Raw genomic sequence first — 18341 nt, 5'->3', positions numbered from 1 at the left:
GAGAGGTAAATATGAGCAATTGAGGAAAGCAGCTTTTCACCATAAGTTCCACACCACCATCCACTATCACACACGCCCCTATAAAAGTGCTTGTACTGCAATCACACAATGCTGCTTTTGCCCTTTGAATAGAAGTTGCAATCTTGAGGACACCTCTGAAGTGGAACTGTACAAACTAGAACATGGGGTGGGGTTAAGACTGCTTGGCAATGTATCCTATATGGTATTTTAAGCAGTATCCTTGTTTGCCTGTTCATTTTTGTTCTCATTTTAAGGTAAAACAAAAGAAAACAGAAAACGGACAATGGCAAACAACTTCTGGAGTATTGTCACAAGTGGTCATGGTTGCTATTTTTGATTGTTTCAGGAGATACTTTTCATTATAATATGTGGTTGTGGCAGAGTTTACTAACAATGATAAACTGTCTTTAGGGGCAACATTATTTTCTTAAAAAAACATATAAATATAGATAAATCATAATATATGTTCATGCCTTAGGAAAAGCACTCTTCATTCAGAATTTCCTACATTTATTTGCTTCGGTGAACTTAACACCCCTATTATCCTTCTTCTCATTTATACAAGAAAACAACACAAGGCTAGATATACTGACAGGTTTTTATCCATCAAACTCTCTTTCTTAAGCCGTTTTAACAATGCACAGAACTGCACTTGTATAGAGTGAAAAACTTGTATATTTTTTACAAATGTCTTTTGCACGAGGGCAGCCGTATTTAATGCACCCCTGGGCTTTGGTAATGCAAACAGTGATGGGAAAAGCAAATGAGTGCAAAGAGTTGAAAATTACAGAGCTGAAAACTAAAAATCTAAAAATACTAAAAATATTAAAAACGAGTATTCTAGAGATTATGCACAAGGAATGAGGTAGAGGTCACAGTGAAATTGTCAAACAGAGGGAAAGAGCAAAGTCAGTCTCTCACTCCTACACATTCCGGGGTCCGCATAGATGTTTATAGATAGCTACATGTGAAATCAATCCTATGCATATTCACCAAAAACTCAGTGCCTAATTGCATTTGTGGCCAAATTGTAACCTATCCGAATACTGAAACTGTATTTAAAATGCACTAATACAGACATCATTTGGGACCAGAATAGGTGGAATTTAAAAGAATGGTTATTGCATTTCTGACATTTAACACCTACTTCATTTAATAAGCGCTCAGTGGGCATACTGCCTCCGGTGTAAATGATTTTGGATAGCTTTCAAAGGACAAGCAGCTGAAAATCTATAAACAGTGGCAGCCGAGCAATCTACAAGTCTGATTAGTGACTCTCCGAGTTTTTCTTCAATCACCTTCATGAGGTGACATATATCTGCCAAGGTCGTTTACCATGTGAGGGATCAATAGGTGGTCTGGAGATACACAGGCAAAGGTGAATTTTCATTCTTCATTTCCTGACTCACAAAGAATTTAAGATTTATAATCACATCAAAGCTGAGGCTTGATTAAAAAAAATCTGTCAGGTCCAGGCCGAAGATTTCCCCACCAGATATGAAGTCCAGAGCATGTAAGGCCTGCAAAGCAGTCATCCTTATGCAGCTTCCTGGAGACCCATCAAACCAAAGAAGCTGTTGCAAAGTTTAAGTAGTTCAGTCATGTGAAATGAGAGGCTTCTTAGTGTAGGTGATATTCCTGCTTTTATATATAAAAAATGCTAGATGACTGGAACTTTTCAATTCTCTGGGGAGTTAACATTCCTTAACTGATTTGCTTGTTAGCATACAGCATAGATAGAGAGCTATCAAACGGGCACGGTTATGATGCACAAGAGAAGTGGAGATTTATATCACAAAAATCTAGGAGGACAAACTCTTCTTTCTCTACTGAGGTAATGAAGAAACTCCTTGGATGAGAAGCGAAACATTTTCCAAAGAAAACAACAAAAAGTCCATTTGCCTTTTGAAAAAAGAAAAAAAAAACACTTTGGGACAATATTAGAAAGCAAAGCAGATTTTGACATGATCTAAAGATGTAAAAATGTTGGATTAAAAAATGCATTAAGGGTAAAAAAAATAATCCAAAATGTTAAATCCAAAACAAGGGTAAAGTGTTCCACAGACAAATTGATTGGAAAGTGAAGTACTACATCTGTTGAATGCATCCCTTTATTGGCTCTTCTGCATGGGCTTTAAGAAGTGCAGGAAGAAACCAGCCAAACCTGAACATTTTTATATCTATTGATCTCAAAAGAAGAAAGGAGGAGAAACACCTAATTCTGCCACTGAAATCAATGGCATTTAGATGGTCTCACAGTTAAAAAGATCATACAATATACAGCTTTGCTTCCCTGAAATTTTTATTTTCAAAAAATAATAATAATAATGGTTGCTTAATACACTACAAAAGGTCAGAAAGCATGAGAGTCATAGCTCAAACATATTGGCATTACCTCCTCTCCCTCACCCCCCTCAAATTTAGAAAATAGTGACAAGAAAATGAAGCACTTATTTCTTTTTAATCTAATGATTTAGTTTGAAGGTAATAAAAGAACAATTACTTTGATTTGGGAAAAAAAAATCTTTGCTTTAATCAGAAATAGCCATCACCCATGCCTATTACCTTAAATAACTGATGGATTTATAGCACAACCAGTTGTGTTTAGTAGATGTGTGTGTGTGTGTGTGTGTGTGTGTGTGTGTGTGTGTGTGTGTGTGTATATATATATATATATATATATATATATATATATATATATATATATATATATATATATATATATATATATATATATATATATATATATATATATATATATATATATATATATATCTATCTCACATATGCTCATCCATATTTTGATTGAAATGCTATATAACATTTTATTTATCTGAATTTTGATGCAATGGATTAAGTGATAACTTTGAATCTGGAAATTCAAATGTTAAACTACCTATTAAAGAATGTGATATAAATAGTTGATATTGTTTTTCAAGGGAAAAAAAGTAATAAACATGATAATGGTATTACAAAATACCTAATTTTTCTCCTCTTGTTATTCCATTGGTTTTCATCATTTAAAAAAAAAATCATTTATCATTAATCCAGTAAAAATACTCCTATCCTGCCCTCTCCCCTCCCTCTTCCCTTCCCTTTTTTAGAATCTAAAAATAATTTTCAACATTATATTTGGTTTTTGAATAACTCATGTGAGGTCCTTCTTGTTCTACATCGGTCACAATTTAGTCAACAAGTTACCAAACCTGTAACATTCCAATATCTCCTGGTGAGGCTATTAGTGTTGTGTGATTTATTAAAAACAATAATTATAGAAGGTACAAGAGGTGTGGAACTAAGACACAAAGTTTATAAATATGTTTTGGTATGCCATTTCTAATCTTGTAGAGAAAGGCAGAAATTGAAAAACAATTGGAGAAAAACATGACCAAACTTCATAACACTGCAATATGTATGAAATATACATATGTAAAAAAGATGTCGAGACTCTAGAAAGGGTACAGAGAAGAGCAACAAAGATGATTAGGGGGCTGGAGGCTAAAACATATAGGGAACGGTTGCTGGAATTGGGTATGTGTAGTTTAATGAAGAGAAGGGTGAGGGGTGACATGATAGCAGTGTTCCAATATCTCAGGGGCTGCCACAAAGAAGAGGGAGTCAAGCTATTCTCCAAAGCACCTGAAAGCAGGACAAGAAGCAACGGATGGAAACTAGTCAAGGAGAGAAGCGACCTAGAACTAAGGAGAAACTTCCTGACAGTTAGAACAATTAACCAGTGGAACAACCTGCCTCCAGAGGTGGTGAATGCTCCAACACTGGAGGTTTTTAAGAAGAGACTGGACAGCCATTTGCCTGAAATGGTTTAGGGTTTCCTGCCTGAGCAGGGGGTTGGACTAGATGACCTCCAAGGTCCCTTCCAACTTTATATTATTATTATTATTATTATTATTATTATTATTATTATTATTATTATTATTATTATTATTATTATTATTATTATTATTATTACTTCTGCTTTTTCGTTTTGATACGTTTTCACTTTTTTATCACATATTTAAATGTGTATTTATTACATGTGTGAGCATGAAGAGAGAAAGGAGAAATGACTGAAATAAATGTTGCATATCAATTACGGTATTATTATTCTTGATAAACCATCAAGAATAACTTTGGCGTGCTGACACAGAACACATTGGAACTTTCACTTTAGACAATACTGAAAGTAAAAGCAATTTTTGCCTGTTGCTCACAAAGAGACATTCATATATACTTCTGAAACATTACACAGCTTCATCCTTGAGATTCTTACTTTTTTTTTTTTTACAATACCCATTTAGTGAAGCTAATTGCCAATATCAACCCATGGACTCTTCCAATTTCTCCTGGAGTCATATTTGGTGCCCGGTGATAATTCCCATTTGTTTCTTTCTAGACTTTAAACAAAAGGTCACTTGAAGCCAACCACTTAATGAAATAGTATGAATATGCTGCAGCTACCAAAAAAGCCAATGCAGTCCTGGACTCCATTAACAAAGGGATAGAATCAAGTCACGAGAAGTAATATTACCATTTTAAATGCCTTGGGAAGACCACACTTGTAATATTAAATCCAATTTTGGTCAGCACAAAATATTTTTAAAAAATGTTGAGACTCTGGAAAGAGTGCAGAAAGAGTGACAAAGATGATTAGAAGGCTGAAGGCTAAAACATACAAAGAATAGTTGCAGAAATTGGGTATGTCTAATCTAGTTAAAAGAAGACGTAGGGGTGACATTATAGCAGTGTTCCAGTATTTGAGGGGCTGCCATAAAGAAGAGGGGGTCCACCTATTCTCCAAAGCACGAGAAGGCAAGGTAAGAAACAATGGATGGAAACTAATCAAGGAGAGAACCAACCTAGAACTAAGGGGGGGAAAATCTTAACAATGGGAACAATTAATGCATTGTTAATCCAGAATTAAACAGTGGAAGGCCTTGCCTTCAGAAGTTGTGGGTGCCCCATTGCTGGAGGTTTTTAAGAATGGATTGGACAATCATTTGTCTAAACTGGTATAGGGTCTTCTGCCTGAGCAGGGGATTGGACTAGAAAATCTCCAAGGTCCCTTACAACTTTGTTATTGTTTAAGTTCTGTATATTGTCATTTCTTGGGACTGACCAGAATGCTAAGCCAATTCCTCCATATGTCCTTTGTTGCCTATTTACTTCCTGAAATTGATGCCAAGAGGCAGTGGGAAACAGTTGGATTGATGAATTATTAACATTGTCTGCCATTAGCTGTTTGTACTTTTTTTATAGAGGGATCCCCTGAATATTCTGATTCTTTCCTTGTTATTGCCAAAGTGACTGTCTGCAATCACAGAAAATAATAAAACAGGAGGGGTTTTTCTTTTGGGTGCTGGGGTTCACTGAAATAAGACATTGGATTAGATTTTACAATTTGATTCCAGCATCCTACTTTCCGTTGTGATGAATTAGGGAAGTCCATAATTCAAAGGATAGGGGCAAATGTTTCCCCATCCTCTTTTCTCGACAGCTGGAAATACATTGTGGAGCTATTCAGCAGGCCAGTAGCTGATTTATAAAGAGTGCTGGATCAAAAATTTCTTCTGCATTGTTTTTAACAATTTTTTTCTTATATTATTTCCTATTTTTTTCCCCTGAAAGAGAAGAAAACTCTGTTCATATGGGTGTGGTGTTCTTGAAGTTATTTTATGGAGTAAGTTAAAAATGATAAAGAGGTATTTCATGGTACAATCTTTTCCCCACCTCCCTTTACTTCAATAAATTTTCAAAAAAGCTAGATTTTCACACACACACACACACACACACACACACACACACACACATATATATATATATATATATATATATATATATATATATATATATATATATATATATATATATATATATATATATATATATATATATATATATATATATATATATACATATACATATACATACACAAACACAAAACACACTCCCACCCAATCAGAACACACCTAATCTCCCACCCAATCAGAGCACACCTCCACCCACAGAACACACCCCCTCTGGCAGTTTAAAAAAGAGGAACAAACAGCCACTACCACATGCTTCTCCCAGAAGAAGGAAGCTGAAGCCACCAGCCTGTCAATTAAGGCACTAGGAACAGGTACTGAATGATATTGGAACATGTTCTAAAAACACACAACTTCAACTGCTCCAAGGTGAAGAGATATTTTAAACCATGCTAGCAATAATGCACTGGAAGTCCTCATTTAGTGATCTCAACTTAGTCATTAAGCAAAACATTGTTTTGCTGACTTTGTAATAATGCCGCTTGGGGGGGGGGGCGAAAGCCCAATAAGCAGGCATATACATAGAATGAAGGCTATTGCTAAGCACATTGATTTGTGCTTCTTAGATTGTAAGCCGCCCTGAGTCTTCGGAGAAGGGCGGGATATAAATGGGATAAAAAAAAAAGTGAAACTACAACTGTGTTTGTGATCTTACTTCAGCTTTCCTTTGATTTACAGACCAGTGAAGATCATAAATGAAACGATAGGTTGCAAAATTACTTTTTCCATCATGGTCACAACTGCAAATAGTCACTAAATGAGGCAGTTGCTAAAAGAGGGTTATAAAAAATCCATAAGCACGGGCTGGCCTACATGGCTTCTTTCAGCTCCATAATGGTATAATTTTAAGAGCATCCTTTGCATGGAAAGAAGTCTTTTGAGAAATTGAAGGGTTTTTTTTATGGAACAGTAACATGTTTTATGTCTCCTTCATGAATTTGACCCATTTAATTTTAAGGCCGATTAAACTTTTTTGTACTGGGCAAATGGCAGCTATCTACGGTATGCTATCCCTATCGTTTCTGCTTCAGGAAAACCATATATATATATAAGGCAGTGGGAAATATATATATATATATATATATATATATATATATATATATATATATATATATATATATATATATATATATATATATGTGTGTGTGTGTGTGTGTGTGTGTGTGTGTGTGTGTGTGTGTGTGTAAATTACTAACAAAGAATTAAGGGAGACTGAAATGCATTTCTAACTTATTAGTTTTCATCAGTCAGCTATACCCTTCTGAGATTCGAACCTGGGCTGATTGCACATTAGGCAGTTGTTTTTACCTCTTGAGCCACAGGATCTCTCTCGCTTTGTTAGCTTTAGAAGCAAGGGGAGATATGTGTCAAATACTTGTTAACTATTTAGATTACCTTGCTAGGCCCCAAACATGGGGCAAATCTTTATTTCCTGTTTTCAGCCTATCTTGAAGGCCATCGAACAGGCAGTAGTCACACCGGACAGCTCATATATTTGTGTAAATTACTAACAAAGAATTAAGGGAGACTGAAATGCATTTCTAACTTATTAGTTTTCATCAGTCAGCCATACCCTTCTGAGATTCGAACCTGGGCTGATTGCACACTAGGCAGTTGTTTTTACCTCTTGAGCCACAGGATCTCTCTCGCTTTGTTAGCTTTAGAAGCAAGGGGAGATATGTGTCAAATACTTGTTAACTATTTAGATTACCTTGATATATATATATATATATATATATATATATATATATATATATATATATATATATATGTGTGTGTGTGTGTGTGTGTGTGTGTGTGTGTGTGTGTGTGTAGGCCCCAAACATGGGGCAAATCTTTATTTCCTGTTTTCAGCCTTATCTCAAAGGCTATCGAACAGGCTGTAGTCACACCGGACAGTTCATATATTTGTGTAAATTACTCCCTTAATTCTTTGTTAGTAATTTACACACACACACACACACACACACACACACACACACACACACACACACACACACACACACATATATATATATATATATATATATATATATATATATATATATATATATATATATATATATATATATATATATATATATATATATATATATATATATATATATATATATATATATATATATATATATATATATATATTTCCCACTGCCTTTTCAGAGGGATTCTCTAATCTTGTTGACATGAATCACAGAATTCCAATTCTTTTTCAGTGGGTAGAAAAAAGTCATTTCTGGAGAAAGCATTTCACTTAATTGCCCAACATTGGAAAACTCTATCTCAGGATGTGTATGTATATCTATATTTTTATGTCTCTCTGGCCCTCAGAATAATAATAGTCATAAAAAGTAAGACAATATCATCATTTTAATATTTCTCTCTCTCTCTCTCTTTCCCTTTTTCCCCAATATCCCTGAGTCCTGCGTAGGCCCTATAGGAATGCATTGTTTAAAAAAAGTTATAGGAACTATAGAGCATGCTGTTTATTGAAGCATGCCAACTGCTTGCCTGGCTCCACAAAAGTGTGCATGTGAACCAGAATATATGAAAAACAATCTTCCATGTCTTCTGATACATGGATGACTTATGATCAGCCACTGCAATTATGACCATCATTCTTTAACAGGCAAGGAGTCCTATGATAGCTGATTTGTGAAAATCTTTATACCAAGTTTCAAATCTGTGGTTAGTGGCAATGCCAATGACCTGCTTGTTAGCAATGGCATCTGGCAGAGACTATAATGATGTCACATGTCAATCATGTCATCATATGTCATGAGCACTCAATGGAAATGAATAGCGCATTTTGTATCAGTTGTGTAACGGAGTAGATAACATTGGGTGATTCAGGAGATATCACTTATTCTTCCTGCCCTATTTCTTGAGAAACTCAAACTTGAGGGTTTTCTATGGATACCTGGGAATATATTTCACTTATTATTTAGTTTAGTTCTTGATGGTGGTAGTAGAGGTGAAGATGGATGATGATGGTGGTGATGGTGATGGTGATGATGATGATGGTGGTGGTGGTGGTGATGATGATGGTGATAATGATTATGTGAAATTTAGGCGCTCAACGCATAGCTTGGGAGAGATGTCAAGGCTTAATGCTGTTAAATGATAGTCTCTGAATAAAGTCAAACTAATTTCCATACCTTCCCTCCTCCCAAAAAATCTGGTTCATTTGATCAGTCAAACCATATCACCAAATCTTATCTTCACCTTCCTGATAGCCCACCTTGGGAATGGGAGAAGAAAACCTGGGGAAGGGGAAGTTAAGACCCATCTCTTCGTTAATACCACATGCATTTCATATTTATTTTTATTTATTTTTATTTTAATTCCATTTATATCCCGCCCTTCTCTGAAGACTCAGGGCGGCTTACAAGCTTAGCAGTAGCCTTCATTCTATGTATATGCCTGCTTATTAGGGCTTTCACACACACCCCCAAGCGGCATTATTACAAAGTCAGCTTATTGCCCCCAACAATCTGGGTCCTCATTTTACCTACCTCGGAAGGATGGAAGGCTGAGTCAACCTTGAGCCTGGTGGGATGCGAACCTGCACTAATTACAGGAAGCTGGTGTTACTTAAGGAGGCATTAGCCCACTGCTCCACCAAGGCTCTTCATAATCTGCTTCCTGAAATGATCCATTCCTTGCATTGGCCCAATGAGGTGATAAAAAACCGTGGGATCACATCACACAAAATGACATCAAAAACACATTTTAAAAAATAGGAAAGTTAAAAAAATGACCAAGTTTGGTAGATTGCTAAAATGTGACCCCTCGTATTTTCAGTGATTGACTAAGTCTGAGACAATACCAGACTGAGCTTATTTGAATAGAGTTAGACCTGATTTTTGTAAATGAATATGAAGTCCCCAAGCAAGATGGGGGAAACAAAAGAGCAAAACAAAAACACCCTTGAAACCGTACTTCTGCATTTTTATTAGGAAATGTACATAGATGTATTCATGAAGGCAATACGGAGCTGAGCTCAAAGAAAATTACATAATTTTACCAGGATAATTTATCTACGTGTATCAGTAAAATAATGAATTCCTTTAAGATGTATCTCAGCTCTACAATTTAAGTAGCTTTTAACTTAGATATATGAATGGTCCAGGTCAAACATATATTCTGTGAGTGTAATTATCATCATTTAAATTCTGCCTGCCTTTCTCAGTGTAGTTATCTGGTTGACACTGTTATAATCTATTCATGTGATTCTGAACAATATTAAATCCCCATTTGTATCTATTGTTGTTCCCATCAATTAATTAATCATGACTGAAGGTGAGGACACTACAGTAGTATTAGTGCCAAGTTGGAAAAGAATGGATGTAGAAAGGTTTTTGCCTTCGACTAAAAAGATTGAAATGGCATCTATACACTATAAGCAGGGAAGGAAGCATTTTAATTGTGATATGGGGATAACTGCATAGTACTATGTAAGCTTGAATAATCCAATCTTATGTTTTATGGAATCTCACTGTTCTCCATATATTACAGAGACCAAGCATAGTGAAGTGGATGTTATGGAAGTTAAAAATAAATTTAAATACTCACCACGTTTGTTATAACCTTAAAACAGCCATCAATAACAATATTAATTGTGCACTTAAAGCAGAATCATAAAACCCACTAATATGTTTTATTTGTCAAGCCTGAGGAAAAACAGGAGAAATTCAAACTGCTAATAACTGCCAAGTTTTGGTTGTTTTGTTAGGATTTTCCACAGCAATTACTGCATTTCAATCCAGAGAGAGAAGTGTAATAGAGTTCATTAAAATCAGTGGATCTGAAACCTATGTTTGGACTTGTTTGGAGTTTTGTATGTTCATAATACAGTCTGAGAGTAAATTTACAACAAAAGCCTGTTCACTGATGCTCACAAGTAAGTATTCTATTGAAAAAGCAACCAAGCAGCAAAGCATAATTTAACAAGTCCATGAAAGAGTATCTAAGTCCTTATAATGGTGAGGTGACAGTAAACTGAAGTCCAGTCCATGTCTATGGAGATTCTCAATCATCCAGGTCATGGTTGTCCTAAAGGGGCTTTTCAAAATGCAACTGGACTTTCTTAGGGTTTTTGTTTTTTTATCCCTTGAAAATATTTTGCTTCTCATCCAGGAGAACTGCAGAAGTTCTCCTGAAGAAGCTTCTTGGATGAAAAGCATTTTTTTTCAAGGAAAAAAGTCAAGTAAGTCCAGTTGCCTTTTGAAAAGCACCTTTGGAACAAGTCCAGTCCATGTTTGTAATGGTGAAAATAATGTAATAATTCCAAGGGTTCAGTCAAAAAGTGACATTGAACTTGAGGCTGAGATGAAGAAATGTGGTCGAACAAAGTCAAAACTGAGTTTTGGGCATATGAATAAAGACAGAATCTATAAAAGAAGTTTCTCATAGCCTGTTCACTCTAGAATGGCTTTTTAAACTCAAAGTAGATAGACCTATCCCAGTTACAATTCTGATTCTGAGAAAGGCCACGATTCCTTATGAACCTGGCCCTGCAATCTGGCATTTCCCTCTCCTGGTTTTCTGCCCTTTAACCAAGTTGCAGTGACATTCTTTTGGGATCACAAGTTAGGAGATTCCTTCAGGATTGAGAAGTGCAGGCTCTAAGACATGAAAGGGACTGACTTCTTTCTAGACTACATCCTATGAGACAGAATTACATGCTTCAGGCATAATTCAATTCACAGAATCCCCGTGTTCGTCTTCTGACAAGTCTTCTTCTTGGAGATGGTCCAGGGAGATCATGGCAAGAAAATGCCACTGAACTGGATGAGATCAATTTCCAGAGGAGCCTGTTGCACAATCTATTTTTCTGTCAAAAGCCTTAAAAGCCTGAAGTATAATCCCCTGGAAGCCACACAGTTGGCAGGCTTGAAAGTATTCTCACCTATTCTTTCTTCTTTCCCTTTGGATGTCTGTATCTTTCTTCCCCCAAGCTGCAGAGAAAGGATTGCTAGATCTTATGTGATATTTGAATTTTTCTTTTTCATCAGGCCTTTAAATTTAGACTGAGGGTGGAGGTATCTGGAGAAAATGACAAAAGCAGCATCTTGCTTTAAGCTTGGTCCTATTGGTGCTACTGTGATGTCATGCCTATAGGACACTTTTTATCATTTGGATGAAAGCCTCTGACCACACTGATGCAACATCAAAATGAAGCCTAAAGGTCGGTCCCTTCCTTGTACAGCCTTAATCCTGTTGCGTAACTGTATAAATAATGGGCCAACCTTTTTCTTTTGCATCTTTCTCACAAAATACAAGGAAAATAAATTGCGGGAAGCACCGTCGTATTTTCACAAGTTGGACACTCACCATCTCTGGTGTTATAAACATATTGATTTGGCTTTGAAACTTCCTGCAGTAAAATTGGCTTCTAGGATAAAGTTGACTTTCACTCAAGTTCTATATTACATGTTAGAGCACAAAAATAGCCAATCCATTTTGCAAAGTACTTGTTATCTGGATAAAGTATGAAACAACTACAAATCCTTTATGTTCAAATTTCTACATGATGTTTCTTACTTCTGAATCACACATTTACAGTTAGAGGAAACATTTCTAAAGACCAATCCCAGGAAACCAGTTTTACTTCTTTAATATGTACTCTAAGATTGGACTGTACATTCCTAGATTTGAAGAGCTGGCTTGGTCTGTTCTGATTCTGATTTACTCTATGTGTTAATTTAATATTGCTCCTGACTCACAAAGGACTTTCTATCACCAAGCATAAAGCAGCATTAAAAGGGAGAGAGAAGAAAATAAATCAATAATGGCATTAATCATTTCCAAGATTCCATTTTGATGAAACTGATTAGCTGCATTTTTCTATTAAATATCTATCTTGGAAGTGAAGTTAAAAGTCCGGTTATCAGTATGATTTTTGTTTTGTTTCTTATCACATAATGGTCAAATAAAGAGAAGAGAAGGAAAAAGGGAAAATTGTAATCCATAGTGTAACATATTGTACAAGGGTTCAACTGACTTTATATTTTATTGGCAAATTGCTTGGTTAAAAGCTACATATTAGAATGCACTTATTCACAAATCCTAAATCTGAAACCAATTGAATATCACATATTCAATCCTTTCATGCTTTTAGGGATTGTATCTCTCCTGTCTTTGTACATGTCTAGTATAAATAGCAAAATATTCCATATTCTGTTCACCATTTTCTAATGTGAAAGCTTTAGGAAATCTGCACTGAGAAGATTTGCTTTCATATCCATCCTAAGTCATCGACTCCATTGGGCAAACCTGGATCACTTACTCTCATTCAGGATGGATCTATTCCTTCTTCTTCATATGGCAATTAAAACCACTATGTTTGAAAGCTTTATCTCTCTTTAGAATGGAAAGCAATTGTATGAAATAATATAAGGTCTTCTGCTTGAGCTGGTTGGTCTAGAAGACCTCCAAGGTCCCTTCCAGCTTCTATTCTATTCTATTCTATTCTATTCTATTCTATTCTATTCTATTCTATTCTATTCTATTCTATTCTATTCTATTCTATTCTATTCTAATTTCCATAATTCTATTCTATTCTATTCTATTCTATTCTATTCTATTCTATTCTATTCTATTCTATTCTATTCTATTCTATTCTATTCTATTCTATTCTAATTCTAATTCTAATTCTAATTCTAATTCTAATTCATTCTACTCTATTGAGTTACAGGTATGGAATGGACCATCCTAGATTTTTCTCCCCTTTTACAGAAGTTATTAAAGCTAAGGATCCTCAGGAGAAAGTGAGTTGTTTTAGAGTGGGCTAATGCTAGTGAATAGGCAGACAATTCAAAAAGGAAGTTATCTGTTTGTAGTTTTCCTGAACCTTTTATATGTTTGAAAATAGGTTTGGATTTTAATAAGCAAAGTAAAAAATGGGAGAAGACAAAGGAGATGACCAGGCTGAGCCTTAGGCCGGAGTCAAATGCATCATCAGTCTGGAGTCCCTACACCCCTGAAAGAGACCAAAGTCCAGTCCCCCTTTAAATCCATTGACTCTTATCTGGCACCAATTTGCCTTGACCATTAGTAGATCAGATTCTTGTGTATAGGTTGCATGGGATAAACTCACAGTGCTTTCTGAATTCTATAGTAGCTCCTGGTTTCTTGCGCCTGACAAAAATGTATCTAAGCTTACTTTCAATAGCTAATCGTGACTTTAATTTCAGGCCCTCCATCTTAAGTAGTAAGTGTCTCTTTCAATAAAAGTTTCTTTGCAGCCTCCTTGCTAGAGAAAATTCATTCAGTAATGAAGTTGTCATCTTTTCAATAGCACATTTATTTTAATTTACGAAGGCCTTTAAAAGAAATACTTGATGTCTATTTTACTTTAATGAAACAGGAATTTTTTCCCCTCCTGCTTTGTGTTTTTTTGTTTTGTTAGCAACCCCTACTGTTGCTAATGTGCTTTTGCTTTATGTATCTGAGTGATTTTTGTTTTGAACCATTGGCTTTAATTATTAGTACCGCTGTTGTTTTATTTCACATTTGCAATAAGTAAATACTTATTTAAAAAAAAAAAAACAACAACCAGAAATACCAAGAAAAGATAAAGCTGCCTGGTCACATTGTTAGTTTATAGTTGTAATAACCTAAATACAGGTAGTCCTCAACTTATGACCACAACTGAGTCCAAAATTTATGTTGCTAAGTGAGAAATTTTTAAGTGAGTTTTGCCCCATTTTATGACTTCTCTTGCCACATTTGTTGAATGAATCACTAGTAACATGGTTGTTAAGTGAATCTGGATTTCCCATTGACATTGCTTGTCGGACGGTCACAAAAGGGGATTGCATGACTCTGGGACACTGCAACCATCATAAATGTGGGTCAGTTGTGAAGCATCAGAATGTAAATCAGGTGACTATGGGATGCTGTAATGGTCATAAGTGCCATTGTAACTCTGAACTGTTACTAAGTGAACTGATGTAAGCTGAAAATAGATTATTATTATTATTATTATTATTATTATTATTATTAATAATAATAATAATAATAATAATAATAATAATAATAATAATAATAATAATAATAATAATAATAATAATAATAATAATAATAATATTTATTAAATTTATATGCCGCCCTTCTCCCTAAGGACTCAAATAAATTGACTTTATTTGCACCAATATGGATTGTAGAGGTTGGGTATATTAGGAGGGGGGTAAAATTTGGGAGTGTAGAATTGTGATCCATTCACAGCTCAGTAGAACAAAATTTTGTTCCGTGCAGAAAAAAAATCAGGAAGGTGATGGCATCTCTTCAAACTGCTATTTCCCTAATGTTGAAAAGGTCTACACAGTTCATTTTTTCTTCTGTTCTGCAAAGGTCACCATTTTTCCAACTGAAAATAAACTTTCATGTTTTGCCTGTGCTGTTAAGATCCTTCTATGACCTCATTTGCCAGAAGCGTTTCTAAATGTTCTTCTCCCTGTGGGTTTGAATTCACAGTTTCTAGAAGACTATGATTTCTTGTGCCAAAAATCAGATGAATCTCCTTTGTGAAAAGGAGAGAATATGAAGTGTTTGCGGGATGTACTAGTAATATATATAATAGTGTGAGTTTTTAATTAGTTTTAATTGCTCTTATACAACCATAAAAAGAAAACAAAGCAAAAGATGTGAATCAAAACAAAACAAATTACAAAAAAAGTCAGAGCAAGCTGTATCCCTTATAAATCCTAAACCAAATATAAGAATGGAATGACAACTGCATATATATAAAAGATGCTATGACTCAATTTTAAATAAATTAAACCTTGACCATATTGTATAATCTTTCCTGACCTTAATAAAAAGACAGTTCAAAGTTTGGAAGCTGATACATTTCATCTACTTAACCTTTCTTACCTGGTGTACATGTAACTTTTACAGAACCACTTTTTGGCAACAATCCCAGCATGGTGAATCCAAAGTTCTTGATAAATGGGCATGTCCCAAATTTTTAAACAAAATTTTGATATTTAACTCTCTTCCAAGAACCTGAACTCACCATAGTAAGAGGCTACTAAGGGGCACAGTCAAAATGTATGCACTAATATATCTTTAGACTTTTTAGTTCGGCAATAAAAGGAAGTCCACAATCTATATTTTGCTATTTAAAATATCCATTAAGGAATCTGTATCCAACAGATATCAATTTATCTATCATCTATCTGCTTTCTCTCTCATCTGTATCTATCTATCTATCTATCTATCTATCTATCTATCTATCTATCTATCCATCAATCCATTGATTTTATGAAATAATCTTCTTTTGAGATCATAAGAGACATTGATTCTGTATATTGATTCATTGGACAATACTCATTTACATTTTCAATTCTTAATTTCTTTCACATTACTCATATTTTTTTAGTGAAGATCCTTTAATTCATAGAGATATCACACAACACTAGGAGACTTGCAATTTAAAAAACAGGAAAAATAAAATAGAAAAATAGATCATATGTGTCCAGAAAAAGACCAAACATAGCATATGTGTGTGTGTGTGTGTGTGTGTGTGTGTGTGTGTGTGTGTGCATGTTTGTGCATCTGCATCCCTAAATTACAATTTTTAAGAGATCCTCTTCCTCAACCTCGTATATTAAAAATGAAATCATGCCAGATGTCTCAAATGCACTCAAATTCATTATTAATAAGCTACAGACCATGCTGGACGATGACACTGCACTTTCTCAGGCATTGCATAGCAGATCCATACTAACATATAGTTCACTGCTCAACCTGAAGTAACCAACATGGGAGTCAGTTCTTGCAACAAACTAGATAACTACTCTGGTCTCACACCTATACTAAGATCACTATTTCAGGACCCATAAAACCCATACACAAGGTTAGAAACACCTTCACAAGCTCTTCCTCCAATGTGATATATGCCATTATCTCCTAGTAATGATCCTCTAAATTCTACAGAGTATAAACAGGAGAAACTTTGTATAAAAGAGTTAATAGACACAATCAGGACACACAAAAAGGACACCAAAACATTAGAGCACTTCAACTTCTCAGGACACAAAGTGATTTTAGGACTTTTAAAATACTTTTTACAACACTTTTACAACACCACCAAGAAAGAAATTATTGAACATCTAAAACTGGGCTGTCAAACTTGCAATGTCACATGACGTGTCGTAACATATCACAACTTTCCCCCCCCCCCCATTGCCAGCAATGGGGTGGGCACAGTTTCGGCATGATGCATCCAGCCCGCAGGCCAGCAGTTTGACACCCCTGATCTAAAGGTTTCAGGCAATCTCAGAAGGCCTTAACAAACACAATTGATTTGAATCCATTGTTAATTAATAAAGTATTCGTAATCTGTCTCACATGTAACCTTCATCTGCATAAGTAACCCTATCTTTCTTCCTTCCCTACCTTTTCTCTTCTTACCCCAATTTAAATCTTACCACTCTGTGAATCCGATAAGAAGACGTGGCCGATGCACGTTTATGCTTTCTGTAAAATGTGTTAGTCAGAAAAGGCATTTATTAGAATTCTGATATTTTTTTTTTGCCATCACAGACTAACATAACTTATCTTGTTTATAGTCTGATGCCACAGAACAGGAGATGTTTACTGGTGTTCTGGATATGAGCTGGTCTTGCAATAGGCTTGTTAACTGTATCTCAAAGATCACAATCTACTTTCTTTTCCAGAGCAGATCTGACTTGTGCCAGGGATTCACTATTTAGCATTTTTTTTAAAAAAAAAAACAAAACCAAACCAGATTCTTCTGGACTTGCATATTATAATTCTGCCAGAACACACTGTACATTCCTAACTGCAGCCTTATAAGGTTACATACAAATCTAAGTGTATACAAATGGGTCTTTTATGACACAAAGTGTATTTAAATGTTGCAAACCAGGGAACCAGTTTCAGGACTTCTTTCTGCCATGAAAACAAACCAAGCCAAAAATCTACCTTACATTATTTAATGGCCCAGAATTGTGTAACAAACATCAAGTCTATTTAGCTGGGATTAGGTCTGTTCAGTGCCTGTTGCCAGAAGTACTAATATTTACTGAGTTTTATTGTGTAAACTGGATATATTGTATTGTATCCATTAATGTATCAATCAGATTTCTTTCAATTATTTATTTGGTCAATTTTTATAGCTGCCCATCTCAGTCAAACATTCTGCGACAGTCACAATTCATTATGTATCTCCTACAACATCAGCCTGAATTATTTGTTATATATTTGGCCTGGAATTGTTTTAGCAGACCCACTGCCCTTCATTCCCTTAAATTAATTTTGTATCCGAACATGCATCTTTAAAATTCAATAAATACATTTTGAACAATTCAGTGAAGTTTTTGGTGCTCTCTGAGGTGGATTGGTTAGATGTTTTATCACCCAATTAGGTAATGTAATCAGACCCAGTGTGAGTGGGGATTTCCCATGTGCTTCACTAATATTGAAGGCAGTATTTTGGAACCAAATATATAAATTTCTAGACTCGAAGTACATAAACCTGGTGGAATT

General features: G+C 35.1%; 1 protein-coding gene across 1 annotated transcript in view; it reads right to left on the bottom strand.

The window, feature by feature from the left end:
• The window catches only part of CDH8 (cadherin 8), a gene marked incomplete at its 3' end in the record, with an annotated part of 198143 nt that overhangs the window by 43385 nt on the left and 136417 nt on the right, over nucleotides 1-18341 (bottom strand). The window lies entirely within an intron of this gene.

Source organism: Vipera berus (genome assembly GCF_964194415.1).
Source record: "Vipera berus genome assembly, chromosome: 10".
Classification (NCBI taxonomy): Eukaryota; Metazoa; Chordata; class Lepidosauria; order Squamata; family Viperidae; genus Vipera; species Vipera berus.
Note: the sequence above shows the minus strand (reverse complement) of the source record. Positions and strands in the feature narration are given on the sequence as shown.